The following is a 22,587-nucleotide window of genomic DNA, read 5'->3' as shown; positions in this document are numbered from 1 at the left end:
ATTTTAAAGCAAAGCCACCTGGTTTCAAAGAGCATTCCAAGTCCTAATTGCTCTTAATAGCTTGGTTCCCCCCGCCCCCCCCCCCCCCCCCCCCGTGGAACCAACCACTCTAGAGGGTCCCTTGTTTAGAGAGCATAACTACTTACAATCCAGTATTCACTCAGGTACGTACACACACACACACACAATTTAAAACAACAACAGCAGCAAGGCAGGAAAGGGCTTGGAGCTCAGCAGTGTACCATCTGCTCACATGCAGAAGGCCACTGGTTCAAACCCTGGCATAGAATCTTAGAATTGCAGAGTTGGAAGGGACTCCAAGACTCATCAAGCCTAACCCTTTGCAATGCAGGATTCTCAGCCAAAGCATCTAAGTCAGCAGAGATATTATTGCAGTGGAAAAACACCAGCAGGAGCGCTGGATTGGTTCTGTTGGTGTGTTGGCTCCACTGGGTGTTTGCACCACACCCACCTCCCTGCCACCTCACCTTTCTCCCTCCCAGTAAGTGACGGTGACCCACCTGCCAGAAAGATGGCACAGAAGCTCCAGTGCACCCAGCAAGCCACTTCTAGCAGCTTCCAGTGGAGAGGCTTTGCACACATTTTATGGGGACAGGCTGTAAGCCAGGACTGTAGCAGATGCTTTCAAGGTGGCCACTTATGCATGACCAGAAAGGAGAACAAGTGAGGACACAGATTTGCAGAACATCTCTATATGCTAATATATATGCATGGATCCAAATTTTGCTATGTGCTATACCTGGGGCTGCTCTTGAAGACAACTCAGAAACTTCAACTGGTTCAAAACGCAGTTGCCAGATTACTCTCTGGGGTTCCATTTAGAACTCATATCACTCATGTTTTAAAACAGCTGCATTGGCTGCCAGTTCATTCCCGGCCCAATTCAAGAGGCCCATGTTAGTGTTAAAGCCCTAAGTGACCCAGACCCCGAATATCTAAGAGACGGCATTCCCTACACTTGCTTTGCAGGCAGAAGGTCCCAGGTTCCATTCTCGAATATCCAGGCAGGCATTGGAAATAGTTTCCTGCCTGAAACCCTGGAGAGCCACAGCCAGCCAATATAGACAATACTGAGTTAATGTCCAAAAGTTGTACATACATAATTTTATTTGTATGCCGCCTTTCCACAGTGCAAACCATGCTCAAGGCTTGCAACATGAAAAAATGCATAAATGCAATATAACAGAAGTAGTCGTGAACAATAAAGAAAACAATAACAAATGCACAACCAAACTGAGCAATTTTCACATAAATCACAACAAGATCTAAAATAAAGGTGTAAGGCAGCTTCCTGTGGTCACCAGCTTATTTGTACAAGAGTAATGTTTTCAAAAGTAAGGGATGCCTTGCATATTGTTCCTTGCAGGACCTAAAACTTTGCAACGTAATGCATGCCTTCTACTTCAATTTTCTCTTTTGGTCGAAAACGTTATTTATGTTTTTGCTGTTTTTGATTTGATTTGATCTTGCTGATACAAATTTGTGGGGTGTTTTTGTCTCTGGCAGATTCCAAGAGAAAAGGAGTATGATTGAATTGTAATACTTTTTACCCAAAGAAGATGGACAATAATTGCATTTTCAAGCTCCTAAATGTAATCTTTTGTCTATCTAATCTTGGAGAACAAGTGGGATGAGGCATGTCCCTATGTGCCGAGAGAGAAGGTAAGTTGCAATACTATTGATATGCTATTATTTTCCATCTTTATTTATCCCTAGATGCACTAGGAATCACTCCCTCCAGACCATTCATAATTGAGAAATGCTTTTAAGACCTTTAAGAGATGAATACTGCATTTTGCAAGGTGCCTATTTGATTGTCTCCAGGAGTCATGTTGATGGACGACTCAGTTCGTATCTTCTTAAGGAACCTAGCAGCAAAGTGAATGGATAAGGAACAAGGATTTGAGCTTCTCACTTGGCAATCATGACTGTCCCAATCAATTTGAAATGGGGAGATCTTAAGAACTAGAGAGACACAGAGGCATTACAAGGCTCTCTATTATAATAGAATTCAAAGGGCCAGTGTGAAGTGTCTGATAATTTTTACAGCAGCCTTTGCTAGCGTGATGTTCTCAATACGTTTTTGTTTTTATTTTTTACTACAGCTCCCATCAGCCATGTTGGATGATTGATGGGAGTTGTAGTCTTGCAAAACATCTGGAGGGCACAAAGTTGAGGAAAGCTGCTTTTGAGCAATTAGGTTCTGTGTTGGGTACTTAGAGTGGGTTCCCCTACTGACTAATCTGAATCTATGCATAAAAGTGTTAAATTAGGACTTAGAAGACCTAGGTTTGAATCTCTACTTGGCCATGAATCTCACTTGTGACTCTCAGCCTAGCCTACCTCACAGGGTTGTTGTGAGGACAAATGGAATAGGAGGAGAGCCAAATAGTAATACATGCAACCAGTGTGGTTTTTTCCAGAGAAAAAGGTGCCAGAATGCACCTCTCTCAGAAGACCCACCCTAGAGCCCAAAGTGGATCTCTCTGGGGTCAGGGTTTGTGTGTCTCCTCACCAGCCAGAAGCTTGTTGAGGCTGCTCCGCTGAGGTTCCTGTGCCTCAGAGCAGCTAAACGAGGCCTCACCCAAGCCCTCTCTGGCTCCTGTGAGCCAGAACAGCTGGGAGCTTGCTCAGCTGAGGTGCAGCTTTCCCGCACATCAGCTGTTAGCTGGGAAACTGAAGAGCCTCAGCAAAGCCCTGTTGTGCCTCAGGCTCATGAGAAGACTCTCTCTGGACCACATAGAGGATGTTTACTGGCTGATCAGGTCTCTTCCCACACTACCAGGGCTCAGCTAAGAGGTGCTGGAACGCCGTTCTGGAGAGTTGGGGCTGGAAAAAAAGCCCTGCACGCAACAACCAATTTACACGCTTCCCATTGACACATGATCGTGCACATGCACATCACACTGAACCCGCAGGTGACCTTCCAAATGGCAAAAACGGCCCTAAAAGAGCCTAGAAAGGGCAAAAAGGTGTGAAAACAGTGCCTAGCAATCCTACAAGCCTTTGCAAGTGCAATCCCAGGAGCCCTTGCACCAACGGTTGAGGTCTGTGGAGAGTACAGGTTTGAGCAAGGAAGTTTGGAGGGAACGATTGTAGTGGAGTTTGGTGTTTGGTAAAATGCTGCTGGTTTTTTAAAGGGTTTTGCAAAGGTTTCAAGTGGTTTAGAGAGTGTTTCCAGGCTTTTTTTGATGGTGTTTCAAATATACATAAACACGCGGTGCCTTGGAACATAACCCCTGTGTAAATTGGGAGTTGTCTGCAGCAGCAATAATAATGATAATATTTATCTGTCCTTCACTCAGTATGCCTCTGAATGTCAATTGCTGGGCAGAGTGCTATTACATCCTCCTTTGCAGGCTTCCAAGAGGCATGTGGTTGGCCACTGTGAGAACAAAATGTAGGGCTAGAGGAGTCTTTGGCCTGATCCAGCAGGGCTTTTCATAAGTTCTTATGCAGTGCTGACTCCAGATTTTAGAGGGTCCTTCCAGCAAGACACTTCCCATGTCCCCCCCTTTCTCAGTGAAGCTACTACCCCACTGCCATTATCACCAGCTACTGCTGCTCCTCTGCCACCTTCACTCACTTGCCTGCCAGGGAGAGACCCAAGGAGTGGGTGTCGGCATCTGGGGGTTGAAAGGCCAGCTGGCTAGCCCCCAGCTAGCCCCTCTCAGCCATCACGCTGCAGAGATTCATCAACCTCTGGCTCTGACGTAAATCAGCGACTCAAGCTTGCTGCCTTGAGTACACTATACATAGCAGCGTAAACTGCACAACAGAAAGGCTGAGGCTGTGGATACATACTAAAACTACAGATTTATTTTACATAAATCAGAAAAAAACATGTCATCTCTCCTTGCTGTCTACTCAGAGAGACTAAAAAAAGCAATAAACAGAGCGAAAGTCCGCTCACGGGACCCAGCAATCTGTGCTGGAAAGTAAACAGACATGTGACACGCAACAATCCCATGTCTTCAACAAAATGTGGAATGGAATCTCCCAACATCAAGCAAGTGTTATTACCTCCTGCTCTTCCTTCTCACCACCACTGCTGTCTGGGCCAGAGTGAGAGGTGAGCAGACAAGCAAGCAGGTTGGAAGCGTGAAGAGGTGGATCAGGTTCAGGCGGGCTCTGCTCATTGTGTACAGTCAGCTAGTGCCCATCAGTTCCAGCTCATTGTGCCAGTCCTGGTGCTGGAAGACCGCTACCCCTTTGGTCTGTGAAAGGGGTGGAGGACCCTTTTCAGCCAAAGCACCACATTCTGCTCAGGGCAACCTTCTGAGGGTCGCATGCCATTGGTTGGCAGAGCCAGAGGCAAAAATAGGCAGGGCAGCAAATATAAATATCACTGTTGTAGAGTGGTCTAGCTTCTACACATACATACTCAACCATTCCTCTCTATCCTCCATGCAGGCAAACAAAAAACATTACCGGAGGTCAAGGACACATTCTGCCAAGCATAAGCATTCAGTGAAGCAGGGTCAGTGAAGGGTGTGGCCTGTTCTAAGGGCCAGATAGACAAGCTTGGAGGGCTGCATTTCTCTGATAAAAATAGGGACGTCCTAAGGAAAAGTGGGACATTCTAGGGTCAAATCGGAAACTGGGACAGCTTCTGTAAATCTGGGATTGTCCCTGGAAAATAGGGACAATTGGAGGGTCTGGCGAAAGAAGCTTCACCTGCTGGTTTCTCTCCTGTCCTGTTGGGGCTCCTGGCTTGCGCCATTCCTGTTAAACAGCTCCAGTGTATCTTTGGCACAATCTTTTGCAACAGAAAGCAATTATAGCTAACGGCTCCAAAGCTCTACCTACCGAACCTGATCTGCCTTGTCATGTCCCATTAACTTCGCCTTCAACTCTAATCCTTGCCCCTGTAGTATATAATGAAAGACATTCAAATATATGTATCAAAATGGCATCCGTATTGATTTATTAATGCTAGGGAATGCTGTCCTAATTGAATTGAGATCCAGGAAGCAAGTTAATGTAGCTAACAGTGATACAGGAATTCAATCTCCCCAGTGCCTAGAATTATGACTTTTTTTTTGGCCGTCTTTGTTGGCAGTTAGATAAATAACAAATCGATGTAGATTTCAATGAGCTTTCTTAAAAGGCAGAGACGGAGCTGAACAAACAAGCCTGGCATTTAGCAACCGAGGAAAAGTTTAAAGAGTTTTTTAAAGGGAATAAAGGAAATTGGGGAGTTTTTAGAAGGGGGTTGATGTGTGGTATCTTCAAAAGAAAGGGGCTGTGTTCACTGGGTCTGGCACTTCCTAACAGAAGGGTGGTGAAGGTTCAGGCAGCCTGAAGCCCACAGGGCCTAGTTTGAGGAGGAGAAGAGGATTTTGCATATGCTCAGAGGCACTCTCACCCACAGCCAGCCTGTAAATACATACGGCTGCCTTATAACTATGCCAGATGGCTGATTGAGAACTGGGAGAGCTCGTGAAATGTAGCAATTAAGAGGCTGAACTATAAAGCAGGAAATCCTAAATCTGAATCTCGCCCCTGTGAACTCACTAGTTGATCTTAAGCAATCAGTCCCATCCTTCCACCTGTAATAGGGAGATAATGACACTGGCCTGCCCTGGAAGGCTGTTATGAGCATTAGTGAGATAATGAAACCCTTTGAAAACTCCAGAGTGTTAAAATAATGGCCAAATATTACTGAGATGTTGAGAGAGAGAGGGATCTCTAACAGAATGCTCAGTATCATCACCAAACAGCGGCTCCTAGGTGAAGACTATAATTCTTTGGTGGAGGCTGTAACTTAGCATTCTTGCTAAGCCATAGTTTGGCTTAGCATTACGTGCAAACGAGCCTATGAATGGAGAGTGGATTCATTCTTGTCTCTAGCACACATCCATGTAAAAAGCATGCATGTGAACACTAGGATATCACAGAATGCATAGCCTGCCATTTTATTTGCTCATTGTGAACCATTTCATAATAGATTTTAGGACAGATATGTTTCTCCAGCAAATCTTTCATCTAAAGAAAAGAAAACCCACTTGGCTTTTTAAAAAGTAGGATGAATTTTGTAGAGGAAATGACGACATGAAACAACAAATGAAATAAAGGGTTTTATCAAATGTTAATTTTACTCCTAGACCTATTGGAATTAATGGAAAAGATTAACTTAGATCTATTAATTTCAATGCATCTACTCTGAGTAGAACTTAGAGCAACAATTTTGGGGACAGCCACCATCAGTAAGAGTATACAGTCGTACCTTGGATCCCAAACGCCTTGGTATTCAGACGTTCTGGCTCCTGAATGCTGCAAAGCCAGAAGTGACTGTTCCATTTTGCAAAAATTCTTTGGAACCTGAACATCTGACAGGGCTTCCGTGACTTCCTGCAGCCAATCAGAAGCCACGCTTTGGTTTCCGAATGTTTTGGAAGTTGAACGGACTTTCAGAATGGATTCCATTTGACTTCCAAGGTACGACTGTAAATGGATTACAAGCATTTTTTAATAAGTATAACGTTTTAGGGCATGACACAAATAGGACTTGGTGTTGTTCTGCTAAAATGAGAAGAGCCTTGCAGCTAGCTGCTTCAGCACCCAGAGTGGTGTGGGTGGGTGTGAGCTGCCCACGGGCGTGCCCTGGCGATCCGTGCATGGGGGTGGCACAGCAATCCACCCAGGGGAGTGGTGTGGCAAACTGCCCATGGAGTCCACCTGGTGGACACAAGCCCCACGCTGCTGTTTTGGGCAACGCGGGGCCCCTAACCACCGTGTCACTCCCAGGAGAGAAGCATGGCTCAGACACGCTGCAGGCCAGGCCCCATGGTAAGTGCCACCCCCGCGGTGTGCCATTTTGCCACCGCCCTCAAGGATGACACCCGGGGCCCACCCCCGCACCTCCCTTCCTACGCCCCTGGAGCCTTGCCAATACAGTTCTGTTTTCAGAACAAGAAGCCCTAAATAGCATGAACATTATGGGTGCTAGCCCACTCTTCACTGTTGCTTTCCCCCTGATTCCAATTTAACCGTGCTGAAAATGTGCAGAACCCAAGCTTGCCCTGGAACTGACAAAGATACACACTGAGATTGCTATACATTTATAGCACATTTAAAGCACATTAACTGTGCTCGTATCTGGCTTCCCTTAAATAATCTTGGGGGAACTGATGTTTATCCCTCACAGAGTCGCAGTTCCCAGTGCCCTTATCAAACTACAGTTCTTAGGATCTTTAGGAGAAGTCATGGGTTTAAAAGACCCATGGCTTCGCCCAAAGAATCCTGGGAACTGTGCTTTAAATGTATGGTGCATAGATAGGACCAGAAAGTCAGTTCTTGAAATGTTCCATCTCTGCACTTGTAGCCCAAATAATTTCTCTCTGTGCATATATAATATTTAGGATTGTAGATATTATATTTTATAGCTTTGTCCACATCAAAATATGCAAACACATATGTCCCCACTCTCTAGTGTCCTTCTGGAATAATCTGTAAGTGATAAATCCATTTTATGCCTGGAATCATTTCGCCCCGCTGGAGCTGATATGGTCAAGCAGCTCAGAAGCCTGAGTTAATTAAATCAACAGCTAAGAGTGCAGGTTACCCACAAAAGTGAACTTTGGTGCCCCTAAAACCACTTGCCCAGAGAAGGGCTGGGGGGGGGGGGAAACAGAAGTAAGTAACCACAGTTGAAGTAAAATGGAAAAAGAAATCATCAGCTCTATACCACTTTGGCTGGCTGGCCACAGGTATCAGGATATTAATTGCTCTTTGATTTGATTTTGTTGTGGGATTAAGGGAACATTGTGGCTTCTGTAGGTATCTCAGATGCTGTAAGGATGGAAGCGAAATCCCTCCACAGCACAGCTTCTTGTCGCCTCATGGAATCTACGATGTTGCTTCTCCAGGAACAATCAATGCCCTTCATTCTCATCTTCAATCCAGTCTTTTCCAGTATTTTTATCTGGGTAGAAGAAAGGAGTTGGGGCTTATGGAAAAGCATTTAAAAGCACATGGTTGCATGGTGGAGGGCAGGGGGACAGTGAACTGCATCATTGGTGGGAAGGGCACTTCTCCTGTTAGGTATTTCTGTCCTACCTTTTCCCCAAGGAACCCAGCATGGCCCATACAGTTCTCTTCCTCCTCCTCCTCCACATTTTATTCTCACAACCACCCTGTGAGGTAGGTTGGGTTGAGTTTAAGGCCCAAGGTGAACTTTGTGGCTGAGTGGGGATTTGAACCCCGGGCTCCCAGGTCCTAGTCCAACACTCTAGCCACTACACCACACTGGTTTGCCTTTGGGATAGGGTGTACATGTGTCCTACTTTACAGAGGGCATTTTCCATTTGAAGAACTGTCTTGTCCAAGTCAGGTTTAAAAGTAATTTGCCTTTGGAAGGGAGAGCAGGAACGCCATAAAATGCCCCATCAACACTGAGCACCTGGACAGCAGGCTAAGAAGGCACACAGGTCATCTGGTCACTATGGCAAAATCTTATGTATTTCTATTTAAATAAGAGTCGTTATTTCTACATATTTGCCAATGCATGTATGGTAAATGGGTGCATGTCAATTGTACGCAAATTGGTGTCCTCTTCAATCCTTCTTTTTTGGTGACATGAAAGTGGCCACCCTGCTTCACAAATGCATGGACTACTTTTAAAATTGCAGAACGGGATAACAGGATGCCCCTGTTTTATAGCTGTTCATCCCCCTTGCTATATAAATGCAAAGACTGTTGGAATGCAAATTCCTTCTGGAAGCAGACCAGCCATTAGAGGATTCCTTCTTCACCAGAGCAACCAGAGATAGGCTGCCCTCTCTTTTTTTAAAAAATAATATTTATTACTTTTAAACACTACAAAAAAAAAGAGAAAGAGAAAAGAAGAAAAAAGAAAACAATATAATACAATACAATGTATAAACATTACACAACACAACATTAACACAATAAACTAAACAAAGCCAAACAAAAACAATTTAAAACACACATCATACAATTTCAATATCATAACTTTCATTTACTTGTTTCAATGACCTCCTCACACCTCCCTTTTTGTATTCCACTTCTGTTAATTGTTTCAGCAATTCCTTTCCATCTTTCTCTGTTTTCGGTCCTATATTTATCTTAACATATTCTAACCTTATTTTTCCCTAATACAGTGGTGCCCCGCAAGACGAATGCCTCGCAAGACGGAAAACTCATTAAACGAAAGAGTTTTCCGTTTTGGAGGTACTTCGCAAAACGAATTTCCTATGGGCTTGCTTCGCAAGACGAAAACGTCTTGCGAGTTCCTGCGGGTTTTTCCCCCTTCCCCCCTTTTTCTAAGCCGCTAAGCCGCTAAAAGCCGCTAAAAGCCGCTAAACCGCTAATAGCGCTAATCCGCTAAGCCGTCAATGGGCTTGCTTCGCAAGACGAAAAAACCGCTAGACGAAGAGACTCGCGGAACGGATTCTTTTCGTCTTGCGAGGCACCACTGTACTCTAATAATCTATCTATACTTAATTCCTTATAACAATTCTACTAAAGCCATATAACTTCATTCCAACATTTTTCCAACATTCGTCAATTTTACAATATTTCTATAAATAGTCTTTAAACTTTTTCCAATCTTCTTCCACCGTCTCTTCTCCCTGGTCTCGGATTCTGCCAGTCATTTTCGCCAATTCCATATAGTCCATCAACCTGGTGATCTTCTGTTCGAGGCTCTTAACTCTTTTCCAAGTCCCTTCTGCAAGTCTTCTTCATGCTTATACAGGAACTTTGCTTTGTCTTCTACTGATCTTATTTTTCTTTTCCTTCCTTTGAGGCTGAAGAGTAGATCTCGGGGAAACTCCCTCCTAAAGATGATTTTATTCCTTCTCGACAGGGCAACCAAATCTCCATAGTTAGACCTAAGATCCAAAAGGTATTTCAGAACGCCTTTAAAAATTTCCTCTCTTGACTGTTGTTCTTCTAAGTTCTTCTGGTAGTTCCAACAGTCTCTTATTTTGTTCTTCTCTTTTTTCCCTCCTCTTCCAAGTCTGAAGGCCCTCACAATTTTAGTCTCTTCTTGACCCGAGTCCAGGTCCCAAGAAACAGCAAATTCCTGTGTGGGGAAGTCCATCAAATCCAGTTCAAGCAGGGCTCTGATCCTCAAAATCTCAAAATCTGTTTCCCCACAAGTGGGGGAGGCGCAAAAGGTGCCAGCCGAATCCCACGTTCACAGGCTTCACCCACCTGTAATTTTTAGTGGGTCTCCGCCTTCGCCGTGGCGGCCAGACCCAGATTTCCATGAGGCAAATTCCTCCCGATCAGAGGAATTCCGCCATTACCGGAGGTGCCAACCCGGAAGTCGATAGGCTGCCCTCTCTGGCCTCTTGGCAAACTCCCTTGTCAGGGAGAAAGGAACCCTGCTGACAACACAGTCCTAAACACCGAGGCTGCAGGTTCGATCCCCATATAGGGCAGCTGCATATTCCTACATTTCAGAGGGTTGGACTAGATGATCCTCAGGGTCCCATCCAACTCTACAGTTTTATGATTCCATGCATGCTTGCTCACTTCCAAACCTCCTTAGCGCTGGGCAGGGGTGCTAACTTGAATAAAATATAGGGGGCTAGGTAAGCCCTCCCCACATAATTGATCACATGATATGGCACACACACACCATTTGAATGGCAGTGCCCTTCAACTTGGGGAGGGGGCTGGCCCCCTGAAATATGTTATTGGTGGGGATGAAGGGACCTTAGCCCCTAGGAGTTGACTCCTATGGCGCTAGGCTGGGCAGGGGAGGGTGGAGATTGGATTGGGCAGAAGTGTCCCTGCCGGCCTTCACTGGAGGTCTCTCTTTGGGAAGCTTATACTGGCAGCAGCCAAGACAAGCCCTGAAAAAGAGCTTTCTGGGGTGGGGTGGGGGGCTGAGCCAGCCTGGGATCCACTGGATCCCCAGCCAACCCCACTGCCACAACATAATGGCAATGGGCCTGATTTAGGCCCAGGCTGGCCTAATGATCTGCCTGCCCCTCATCTTCCATCCCAGCTACTGGGAGGGCTGTGGATGCTGGGCTCTGGGAGAAGTCAGGATTGCTCTCTCAAGTGTATGTTGGGTTGCAGCATCACAGAGTCCCATTTTTTCTGTCCCCCAGACCTGGAGCTGCACTGTCTATTGGCCTGACATCTTGTCTAGAGATACAGCGACTTTTAGCAGAGGGCAGCCCCTAAAATGCCAATCTGAGAGTCATCTCGGTGCAGATGTAGCTCTTAAGACCAAGAAGACGCTTAAAGTCCAGAAAAAGAACTGCCCTGTCCCATAAGTCATGAGATGTCAAATGCAGCCGCAGACATTAAAACTTCACTGCAGCGAGTGGTTTAATTTCCGGGGATATAACTGCCACTTTGACTCTAATGGTAGATGAAAGTTAAGATTTCCTGGTCATTCTAACCTCAGCCTGGATGGCAGAAACCCCAGGAGTTACTGTTGCAAACAATGCACCTTTTATCCAAGGGACCGAAATCCCATTAGCCCTAAAGACGTTAATTATAACAGAAATTGCCAATGGTGGCTTACTCAGGAACGGGAGCATACAAGGAGAGCAATAACTTTGCCCCGTAATGCTGGTGCCATCTGGATGTGGGTTTCCCCCGTCTCTTCATTTTTTGTTTTGCTTTTTTTAATTCTCCTTAACTACTGTAATAATTAACAATGTTTGTCTGGCTGTAGGCAGCCAACATGCTTTGTCCTGAACAAAGGAACTTCGGGGGGAAGTTTCAGTAGCATTCTTTCCTTTCGAGGGGGGATGAGAGTTGCTCAGTCTACTGCTTGGGAAAACAGTAGGTCAATTTGTGGGGTCCATTTGGGGAAGACATTTGAATCAGTTCTCATTTAAAGGCACTTTACATAATTTGCACTGTCCAAAATAACACACACGAAAGGAAACACAGTTCACGTTTTTCTGAATCTTGCAGTATGGTTCTACAGCCAAATATATCCATGTACTAGTGAAAATAACATGCAAGAATGCATTTTAATAGGTACTAGGGAAAGTCACTTTCGAAAAATATGTAGCCGTGTTGGTCTGCCATAGTCAAAACAAAATAAAAAAATTCCTTCCAGTAGCACCTTAAAGACCAACTAAGTTAGTTCTTGGTATGAGCTTTCGTGATGAGCCTGTTGACGACTCTTAATGACTGCAATAGGTCTTACAGGAAAAAGCAAGGGGTGAGAAGGTGAAAAATGGCTTTGTCATGTATAATGAGATAAGAATCCAATGTCTTTGTTCAGACCAGGTCTCTCCATGGTTTTAAGTTTGGTAATAAGTTGCAATTCAGCAGCTTCTCTTTCCAGTCTATTTCTGAAATTCCTTTGTAATAGAACAGCTACTTTGAGATCTTAAAGACCAACTAACTTAGTTGGTCTTTAAGGTGCTACTGGAAGGATTTTGTTTGTTTGTTTCGAAAGGAAGGATTTTTTTATTTTGTTTCGAAAAATATGTGTGTTAGGCAAGATTGCATACAAAAATGTGTATATTAGGAGAAATTCACACTAAAATGGTGATGAATTTTTCACAAAAAGCTTTTAAAAAGTCACAAGAAATTGCGAAAATGTGGACAAAGAGCCCGTCTCAGTAGAAGTCATCTTCATATGTTTGAAATCTCTCTTATTGTCTAACCTGATGCATTCAGCCACAATACTGTCAATTGCGTCTAGGTAGCGCTGTTGTTTTCCTGTTCTTTCCGTCAGACTCTGTATACTTCCCCAGCTCACAAACCATGGTGACAGCTTTTGCCCTTGATGCCACTGAAAAACAGGACCTTGATATTTGGGGAGGAACATGGCTGTTAAAGTGGCATAATACTGCTTTTAATGGAAAGTGTAGGCATGACCTATGTCTGCTCAGAGGTCCAGCTGAATTCCATGAGACATAAGTGTGGTTAGGATTGTAGTCTTAGTTAGATGCAACCCTCAGTCAGAGCCCAAAGCTTGGAGTTGATGCACTTCCTAGCAAACCTGGATTTCTTGCTACAAAATGGTGAAATGCCCTGTCTCTGGTATTTCCCTCCCCATCCTGGCTAGGACCAAAGGAGACCGCTGCCCTTGCTACCTGCCTATAACTCTGCATAGAGGAACTCCAAACAACAGCATTGTCTTTGTTCTCGTTTATCAACAATGCGGTGAGACAGGATTTCGGAAACAGTTTGCAACGTCTGCCTCAGGTCCTGTGGCTGTGCACTTTGGTTTTCCTTCCCTTTGACGATGTTGGGGTTTTTTTTCCACCTGTGGTTGGCCACCAGCATCTTGCTCGTGCAAGCTCACATTGTCTCAACTTCCCTGTTAGCTCCTGGGATCAGTGGGATCCAGGCCTGACAATGATCCTGTCCACTGCTTCTGCTAAGTGAGGTTCCTCCCCACCTTCCCACAAGTTCCCTTTCTATGTTCAGGTAAAAAATAGTAATGGCTTACTTAGTGCCCAAATGCCTTCTAAGCAATTTTAAACTCTAGAAAATCAATACATAATTGATATCAAATATCAAATTAAAAAACAATTTAAAATCCCATAACAAAACAGTTAAAGCAATAAAATTGTGTTACTTTTAATACTTGGGCCGGTTAACGGTCCCGCAGATGCATGCGCAAACGCTATTTCCGGTGCTCCTTCTGGCATGGAGGAGGCATGCGCAGCTTCCCATTGGCTGCAATAGCTTCCTGCGGCCAATGGGAAGCCGGCCAGTGTCGTGGAAGGCGGTCCCTGCCCTGCTCCACACCAGTTTAATGTGGTGCACGGGAGCTGACCGAGCGGGCGGCGGGGGTTCATGGGCCAGTTAAACGACCCCCATGGGCCGCTTGTGGCCCATGGACCTTAGGTTGCCAACCCCTGATTTATACCATGCCTTTCAGTTAGAAATCCTGTCAAGGTGGCTTACATGTAAGGTTCAGATATTTGGGTGGCATCCAGTGTAGTGCTAAGTTAAAGCCACTTAGCAGTATACTTGTTCCAGTGTTTTGCATCAGCGGAACATTGTTGTACAAGTGAATGCATAAGCAGGTTGCTGGTAACTTGGTTGCATGACAGATTGCACAATCTTTTGCAAGAGTTTCCAGCTAGCCTTTACCTTGGATTCATTCATGTGTTGTGCAACATTAAAAACTCATCCATCTGCTAGTGCACAAGCCCTTGTGCTAGTGAAAACACACACTATTATTATTATTATTATTATTATTATTATTTTATTTTATTTAAAAAACCCATCAGGATCCTTTCCACAGGGCACTTGAGAGTAGGTGTGTGTGTGTGTGTGTGTGTGTGAAGTCCCACTACAGCAGGCCTGGAAGTGGTCTTTGCATCAGTAAATGCTGTTACCCATATTTCCATTGATCCCTTTTAACTTGCATCTTGAACTATTTGAACAGGCTCCTTGCCTCCCCTTGCTTGTGGGGAACCTTTGGTCCTTCAGATATTGTTGTACACTGACTCCCATCAGCCTCAGCAAGCATGGCCAATAGCCAGGGATGATGGGAGTTGTAGTTCAGCAACATCTGGAGGGACAGAGGTTCCTCATACCTACCCACGCAAAAACAGCAGACAAAATCCAAGCCATGTCTCCACAGCTGCTGGGCAGGACCCATTTGCTGGCTTCTAAGTTTTGCAGAAATGATTTACATGTCTGGATGCCCAAATAACGAGCTTTGTGCCAATCAGCTTAATTTAGACACACCACAGAATTTTGTTTTAAGACTCAAATCAGTCAAGCAGACAAATCATGCCTTTCCTCAGAAATAATCTCTCTTCCTTGCCCTCCCCTTCAACCAGCCTGAGGAAAATTTCTGTGTCATGTAAAAGCTCTCACACTGTCTTAACTTACGTTGGGTAATGCAAATAGCTCTCTACTTACTTACTTATTTACCTACCTATCTTGATCCTAATAAAAAATCCATATGATGATGGCTTTGGAAATTTAACAAGGCTTCTTCTTCCTCCTCCTCCTCTTCTTCTGCTTCTTTTCTTCTTCTTCTTCTTCTTTAAAAGTCATAAGCCTCCAAGTAAAAGGCCACATCTGCACCTTGCACCTTACGTTCAAAGCTCTATGATTTAACAACCATGTCTTCCCCCAAAGAAGTGGCCCCCAAGGGCTGCTCAAGCTGCGATGGAGGGGAAGGCCCAGGCAGGACTGGAGAGGCTGTGGAGCCACCACTGAGGCAGCTGCAGCGGCTGCCACCTGCGTCCCCTCTGGTGCAGCTTGAGTAGCTGTTGGGGGCCACTGATGCTGCTGGGGAAGGGCCAGGCAGGACCAGAGAGGCCGGAGAGTGGTGAGCCTCCCTGACTGGGCCCGATCCCATGCACGACCTTTCTGGTCACAGCAAACTGCGCGGCCAGAGCTTCTCCTTGGCTGCAGCCTCCACATTAAAGGTAGTTCTGTCCGGGAAGGCTGTTTTCAAAATATGGCAACCCTATATGAATGTGATCTTCCATGTTTACTGAAAAATTTGGAAAATATTTTTTTAAAAATGTGTAAATTGAGAAATTGGAGACAGCATCTTTGCTCGAATTCTTTTAAATCGAAACATTTTCTGAGGACAAATGACTACATTTCTGTATTTATATATTTATTTAAATCCCTGGCTCCATTTTTCTGGAACTTGGTGACTCTCCCTCCTTATCCCTCCAATAAAACTTCAAATTATTCATGGCTATAAGGAAATGTCACCCCTAGTCAGACATTCCCCCTATATCCCTGTCCCCCTGGGAACTCGGGGGCAGAAAATACCTTGTCCCTCGTCCCTCTCAAATCCTTCTTAATGAACACATTAAAATGAGGCTGTTTGTTTATATCTTTTTCAAAATCTCCAAAGACATTCCTATATATAAGTCCTGTTTCGGATCCCGTCTCTGTAATGGGTCATTAATGTATTTTAAGTGAGAGAGAAAACTTGGCATTGGCAGCAGAAGATTGCTTTAATAGCAAAGTGACCCAGAGTGCCTTTTGATTGCTTTTAAATTCCCAATGAATAATAGATATTGGGCCTTATAATGCAATGCTAACAGGCCACCCTCTGCAGGAGCCAGAATGCTTGGTTAACGGAGCCAATTGGAAAACTCAATAGAGGAAGTTTAAAGGGGATGATGATAATAAAAAGTCCTTTAGAAAAGTGGGAGGAAAGCTGTCCATCGATGAAGACGGTATTTAAAACAGATACCTGGTTATTACTTCATTCCAGAGGGCTTGCAGGAGGTAGAACTCAATAGGACACACCATTGTCTTCAAGGGTAGCCCCATATAAAGCACATGAGAGTAATCCAGGCGGGAGGTCATTACTGCATGAACTACCGGGACCAGGCTATCCTAGCCTAGTAATGGTCAAAGCTGGCAAACCCACTTATAAGCCATCTTGGCCACAAGGGCCATCGGGATACCAGTGACTTCTTGTTCCTTAAGGGGGAGTGCAACCTCTCTGAGAGTTTCCACCTAATTCCAAGCTGCTGGGTCTGATGGGAGTTGTAGTCCAAAACATCTGGAGGAGGGCACCAGGTTGGTAAAGGCTGTTGTAGGCCAGAAATTAAAAAAGCACACACAAAAAACAATGTAATCATAACTATAAAAAGATGATGTGGTCTGAAAAATTCAAAATATTGGGTTGTAGCCAATGGTGGCAGGGTGATGGACCCGGTTTCACCAATCACCTGTGAGTTATACTGCATGCTGTTCTGCAGATCCCCTTGGACCTCAGCAGCAGCTGTTTAGGAGATGCAAAGGTCTGCAGTCGGAGGGGGAATTGGCAAGAAAGCAGAGTGTCCTTACCAGGCAGGAGCAGGAGCACTTTCTACAATGTCATTGTTTATTTATTCTTTATTTATATGATTTTTTTAAATTCTATCATTCCTCCAAGGCAGTTCACAACAATCAATTCAACCAATAAAATGAGAAAAACAAGTATTAAAAACTTTTAAAATGAATAGCAGCAGGTTTTAAAACATGAATCAGAAAAAGCACCCAGTAAAGCAATTAATTCAGCTGCCAGAATCAGGTAGTTTCTTCCCTCTCCCTTAAAAAACCCCAAAACCTTTATTTATAAATTTTATGGGTTTTATGGAGTACATATTTTGAGTGGGGTTTATTGGTTTGTGTTTTGTTTTGCTCTTGTTTTTATTGGAATGAGAACTAAAGTAGCATGAATGAACTGACTGAGAACTCTTCAAACAGATAAAGGATTGTGTTCTGATAACCTTAGGGATGCTTTAAGAATTACATTTCAGTGAATTTTGATGAAGGCTGACCTGATCTGCACCACCTGGACTGATGTGCAAATTGGAATGAAGTTATCCTTCAAATTTCACACTGCTCATTTGCAATATTTTTCTTGGCTCAAAAAATTGTGCAAACATGCATTAAAAATGCATTAAATGCATGTTTTAGGGGAAAGTATCTTTACAAATGCATTGAGGTCATATATATATATTGTAATAAAATCCATATTTAAATAAGTATTTTAAAGAATATTTAAACATGAATTTTTGTGCTGATTTCCCCCCCCCCCCGCTCCCCAAAATATAATAGATCAATGCATAGACAGAACAGACTTCTGTCTGAACATGCACCAAATACAGACCTGAAAAAGGCTGATCCATCTAACTCCATTTCAGGCAGAGAACCGTCCTCTGTAAAGTGGGGTACATGGCTACCCTAGACTTTGCATGCATAGATCATTGTCCTCCTTTGCTTCCCTGTGGTGTTGGCCACAAGTAGGCAATCGTTCTCTATCTGGGGCCCCTGCTGCAATTGCAACCAATGAGGTGAACCACCATGGGTACCAGGGGGCAGACACCCGACACCCTGCCACTTGGTGGATCAATAGGCATTAAGACTCCTGGGTCCAGGAGCGAAGAGGCATTAGTGGCTTCCCTGTCTGAACCACACTAGCCAGGGAGGGATTGGTGCATCCAGACCACTGAGCCCATCGTGGGAAGTGTGGTCATGGAGGCTTCTCAATGTTGTGTCCTTTGGCTGGGCAGAACAGAGATTGCGGCTAGGATGCAGTTTGGGATAGACTAATTTTCCTTCCTTCAGGTTTAGGTGTTTCTTTCCATTCTTAATTTCAGCTCTTCACATTTTTGCAGCAATCTGCAAACTCCCCCCCCCCTTTATCCTCATGAAAATCCATCAGCATTTGTGTATGAATTTCTTGTGATATACACATTTTTGTATATTACTTAAATGTATATTACACGGCCTCGTCATGTCCACAGAATGGAAGATGCCAGGATCTCCAAGGATCTCTATCGAGAGCTAGCTTCGGGCACCAAACCTGTTGGCAGACCAACTCTGCGCTACAAAGATGTCTGCAAGTGTGACATGAAGGCTGGCAGTATCAACCTCACCATGCTGTGAATCCCTTGCAGATGACCACAGTACCTGGAGACAGACAGTCAGGTCATGTACCCATCGCAGTGACAAGAGGAGGAATGACTGCTGGGAGGAGCGAAGAGAAGAGAAAACACCATGGTGCATCTGCTGCAGCACAACCAGACACCTTTGAATGACTCTTAGCATCAGAAAAAATATTTCTGATGTTGATTCGGAATCTACTTTCTTGCAACTTGAATCCATTGGTATGGGTCCTACCCTCCCGAGCAGGAGTAAACCAGCTCCCAACTCCCTCAACCGGTCCTCATAAGGCTTAGTTTCCAGACCCTTTATAATTCTGATTGTCCTCTACACACATTCCAGTTTTTCAAGATCCTTCTTTTACCTGTTACCATCATAATTATCTCTTGGAACACCAAGTGGTCACCAGTGTCTGTTAAGCAACATTAAGATCTATATAATCCAGGGTAGAGCATCTGCTTTGCAAGCAGGCCAGGTGGCTTGTACGCCTGCTTGGTCTCCAATCTAGGTGATAAACATTGAAGGGCAATCTCAACATTTAGCTTAGGGGTAGAGCTTCTGCTTTGCATGCAGTCTCAAACCCCGGCATCTTAACTCCAGGTAGAGGTGGGAAAGACTTTTGTCCAAAACTGCCAGTTGGTGTAGATAGAACTGAACGAGATGGAGCAGTGTTGTAACTTTGTGTATAAAGCAGCCTCACGTGTCGCATGCCTGTCAGAATATTCTCACACCAGCACCTTTTCTTCTTCTTCTTCTTTTGTAATTCTTCCCCGCTTGCCATGTAGGTTTGCCATCAATAGGGCAGATGGCAAATGCCATTCTGCATAGTCAGGAAACACTAGGTGCTACTGCTTCATGCCTCTCAGAAGCACAGAGCTTAAGAGGCTTGGAAATGCATGGCAGAAATTGCGTCTTCCAACAGGGATGTGTTTGAGCTCCATCTGTTGTGCATTAAAACATTTCTAAGAATGGCCACAGATCTCCGCAGCTTAAAATGTCTTAAACATGCGCATGTGTCCAAAGCGTCAGCCGAGAGAATTCGGCTTAGCGCCATGGACAGCAGCAGAGCGAGGCTGACTCCAACCAGCTGTAGATTTGGCCTGAAGAGACAATTTTTGAAACAATGCTTGCCACGTGTTTGGCTAGAAAAGTAGCAAAGTGATTCATTTGCTGATGCATTTTGAGAAGGGCTTCCAGTTCTGACGGGACCTATAGAGGTTATCGTGCTATCAGTATCTGAAGGCACATGAAAGTTAGCTAAGCAGGTTTGGATGAAGGATAGAGGACAAATGGATTTGTGCATGGTTTTTTAAGGCTCTGATCTGATTGAGCTTTGCTTGCACTGAACCACTTCTTGCATCAAACTCTCTCTCATGTCTGAGCCACTCATGCATTGTCATGTGTGTTTTTTTATAACCCCAGTTAATTATATACAAAATTAGATGGAAAAGTGTGTATAAAGGAATCAAGCCCCTTGCGTTATTCTTGCAGCATAATTTTATAAAGCATACTCATTGCACACTATTTTTATACAGTTCTGTGTGCTGATGTATGCACATATTTATGGGTCAATTGCTTTAGTGTATATCTGTATACTATGTGTGTAGTATTATGCCTATAATAATAAATGTAATAGGTGCATGTTTAGAAAACTGTTTAGAGATTTTTCATTATACTGTATTTCCACTAGATTGTCATAATGCTGTGACATGGGTAGACTTGTCTGACAGCAGTGACAGTCAATAGGTACAAAGTTGAGATCAAGGAGGTGTGCACCCAATAGGCATTGCTGCTGTGTGAGGATAATGGGATAACAATGTAGTAAGTAAATACAGTAAAAGTATAATATGCTCTTCCCTGTGGCTGCAGGCAGGCAGCATAATTTTCACATTAGCCTTCCTGTCTGTGCCTTCTCTTTTGACTGTCTTTAACAATATTCAGAAATCTGTCTTTGAGGCAGCCTCTTTGGCTTAACTTTCCAGTGTAAGAGCAATTTTAAAAGCTGCTCAAAATTTCAATTGTTTTCAATTTTGGGGCTGATAATGGAGATTGGAGGGTGAGAATTGACCGGTCCTTCCCGCAAAATGCTTTGTGAGACTGCTCACTGATTCTCTTGAGTGGCATTTCCTCCAGCAGCTGGTTCAGCCATATAGTGTGTGTGTGTGTGTGTGTGTGTGTGTGTGTGTGTGTTTTTATATTGGTTACTGCTCCATTCTTTCTCCTTCCTAGATTAGCCACATGGTGATCCTATGCCACCAGGAAGCACATCATAAACAGGATGGCATCACTGCTGTACTACATACCTCATCGGATTAAACTACACAATTGCACCATGACAATCAGATGAAATCAGTTCAGAGAAGGGAGCAAGGAAGAGCGAGCAAACAGTGATGAAAAATTACAGGAAAAGGCAGGTGTTTTTTTGATATGGCAGAAGGAATTTGGGTCATTTCAGATCATCAGATCAGAGCTTGTAGTTTCTATCTAGTAGTCATATCTTGGTTGTCAAATGCTTTGGTACTTGTACATTTCAGCTCCTGAAAGATCGAAATCTGGAAGTGAGTGTTCGGGTTTTCTAACTTTTTTTGGAAGCCGTGTGTGCGATGCGGCTTCCGCTATTGTTTCCGGTGCACCTGTGCAATTGGAAGCCAATTGGAAGCCACGCCTTGGTTTCCGAATGTTTCGGAAGTCGAACAGACTTCCGGAATGCATTCTCTTTGAAAACCAAGGTACGACTGTATAGTGTTAATAAAGGCTAAGGTTGCCATACATCCGGGAAATCCCAGATGCTCGTCCTGTCGCTGCGGGACAACGACGACTGAGGAGGAGGCGGAGCTGGCCCCGCAGCATTAAGCTGCTAAACATGCCCCCCGGAGACACCTGGTTGGCTGCCTCCGGTGGGCGTGGGCACCAGCCAGGTGAGGAGGGGTGGGGGCTACGGCCCCTGGCCAGGAGGTGGAGCTCGGGCTCCCGCCCACAACCACTACCCTCTCTTCCAGGGAGGAGAGTCTTTGCCATACATCCGGGAAATCCCAGATATGTCCTCTTTTGGAGGGCCAGCATGCCCATCTGGAGGGATTGTTACATTTTTAAAGGAAATGTCCAGATTTGTGGTTTTTAAATATTTATTTATTTATTTATTTATTTATTTATTTGTTGTTGTTGTCTTTTAGTTAGATGCTGGCAGCTTGGGCTCGGGCAGCTTGGGCTCAGGCTAATGTAGTACATTAACTACAGAGAAAGGAAGCAGCAGATGGTAAAAGGTTTTATGATATTTTGATCAACCAATCAAATATACCAGATTCTTTTCTTGTTAATCCAAATAAACGGGGGGGGGGGGGGCATGAAGGAGCCAGTTGTGTGAGCACTGCTACATTGAGGCAGCTATTCTGCTGGTGCCCCTCCCTCACTCCTAGAGCTTGTTGATGAAGCTAATTCAGCTTGTACTAATGTAGGAAATCATTAAAGATCAATAACAAAATCATTAGCAGTGTGACGCTCTTTCTGGACTGTCTGATCGACAGATATGCCACTTAATCCGGCCATAAAATCGGCACCATGAGCTCATTTTAATGGGTGTCAGCAAGATTGATTGGCAGAGGTCTAAGGGTTAGAGCAGCAATGCACAAGCCAGACCACTAATGCACTTGCAAACTCTTTGGAGCACTTTGAGGCAAGTTAAACAGAAAGTACCCTGCAAACCGCACGGAGCCCCATTTTGCTCAAGCCACTTAAAAAAGACTCTAAAGCTAATGCAAGGCTCTGCAACAGAGCAGGACATTACAATGATGGAGGCGTCTTACTTGGTTAAATTAAAATCAACAAGCAAAGATGCATATGCTCTGAATATTTCTTAGTATCTATCCAGGTGTTCCAGAAGCTGCTGGGAACATCTTATGAAGAAGACACTGACCTTTGGGCTTAGAAAATGTAGGTTTTCAGTGACCATTTGTTTTTTGATGTCTGCCAGGCCCAGCCTCAGACACGTTGGTGCCTGAGACATAGCATTTCAGTGGCACACACCCATATATTTATGGGGCATAATCAGGGATGGGGGTGAAATTTGTTCAGATGGCATTTTAATGCAAACATACCTAATTGGCCCTTCCCAAACCAATACATGAATTGAAATGCCAGACTGCTCCTTTGAAATTTGCAAGTCTCAGAATTTTTGCAATGCATTCCTCCAACCCTGTCTATATATATAAAATAGATAAATATGTTAGGGGAAAGTGTGCACAT

General features: G+C 44.3%; 1 long non-coding RNA gene across 2 annotated transcripts in view; it reads left to right on the top strand.

Moving 5' to 3' along the window:
• Positions 1–22,587, top strand: part of LOC309346207 — a 59,388-nt gene that overhangs the window by 26,215 nt on the left and 10,586 nt on the right. Inside the window, exons 2-3 of one of the 2 annotated variants that reach the window (XR_014158466.1) lie at positions 1,528–1,683; positions 20,575–21,116. This is a non-coding gene — a long non-coding RNA (uncharacterized lncRNA). Of the gene's footprint in view, positions 1–1,527; positions 1,684–20,574; positions 21,117–22,587 lie in introns of those variants that run through there. The other variant, XR_014158465.1, reaches the window with a different exon arrangement.

The sequence above is a fragment of the Podarcis erhardii genome, assembly GCF_964252035.2.
Source record: "Podarcis erhardii genome assembly, chromosome: 7".
Classification (NCBI taxonomy): Eukaryota; Metazoa; Chordata; class Lepidosauria; order Squamata; family Lacertidae; genus Podarcis; species Podarcis erhardii.
This window is presented reverse-complemented; position numbering and strand designations above follow the sequence as displayed.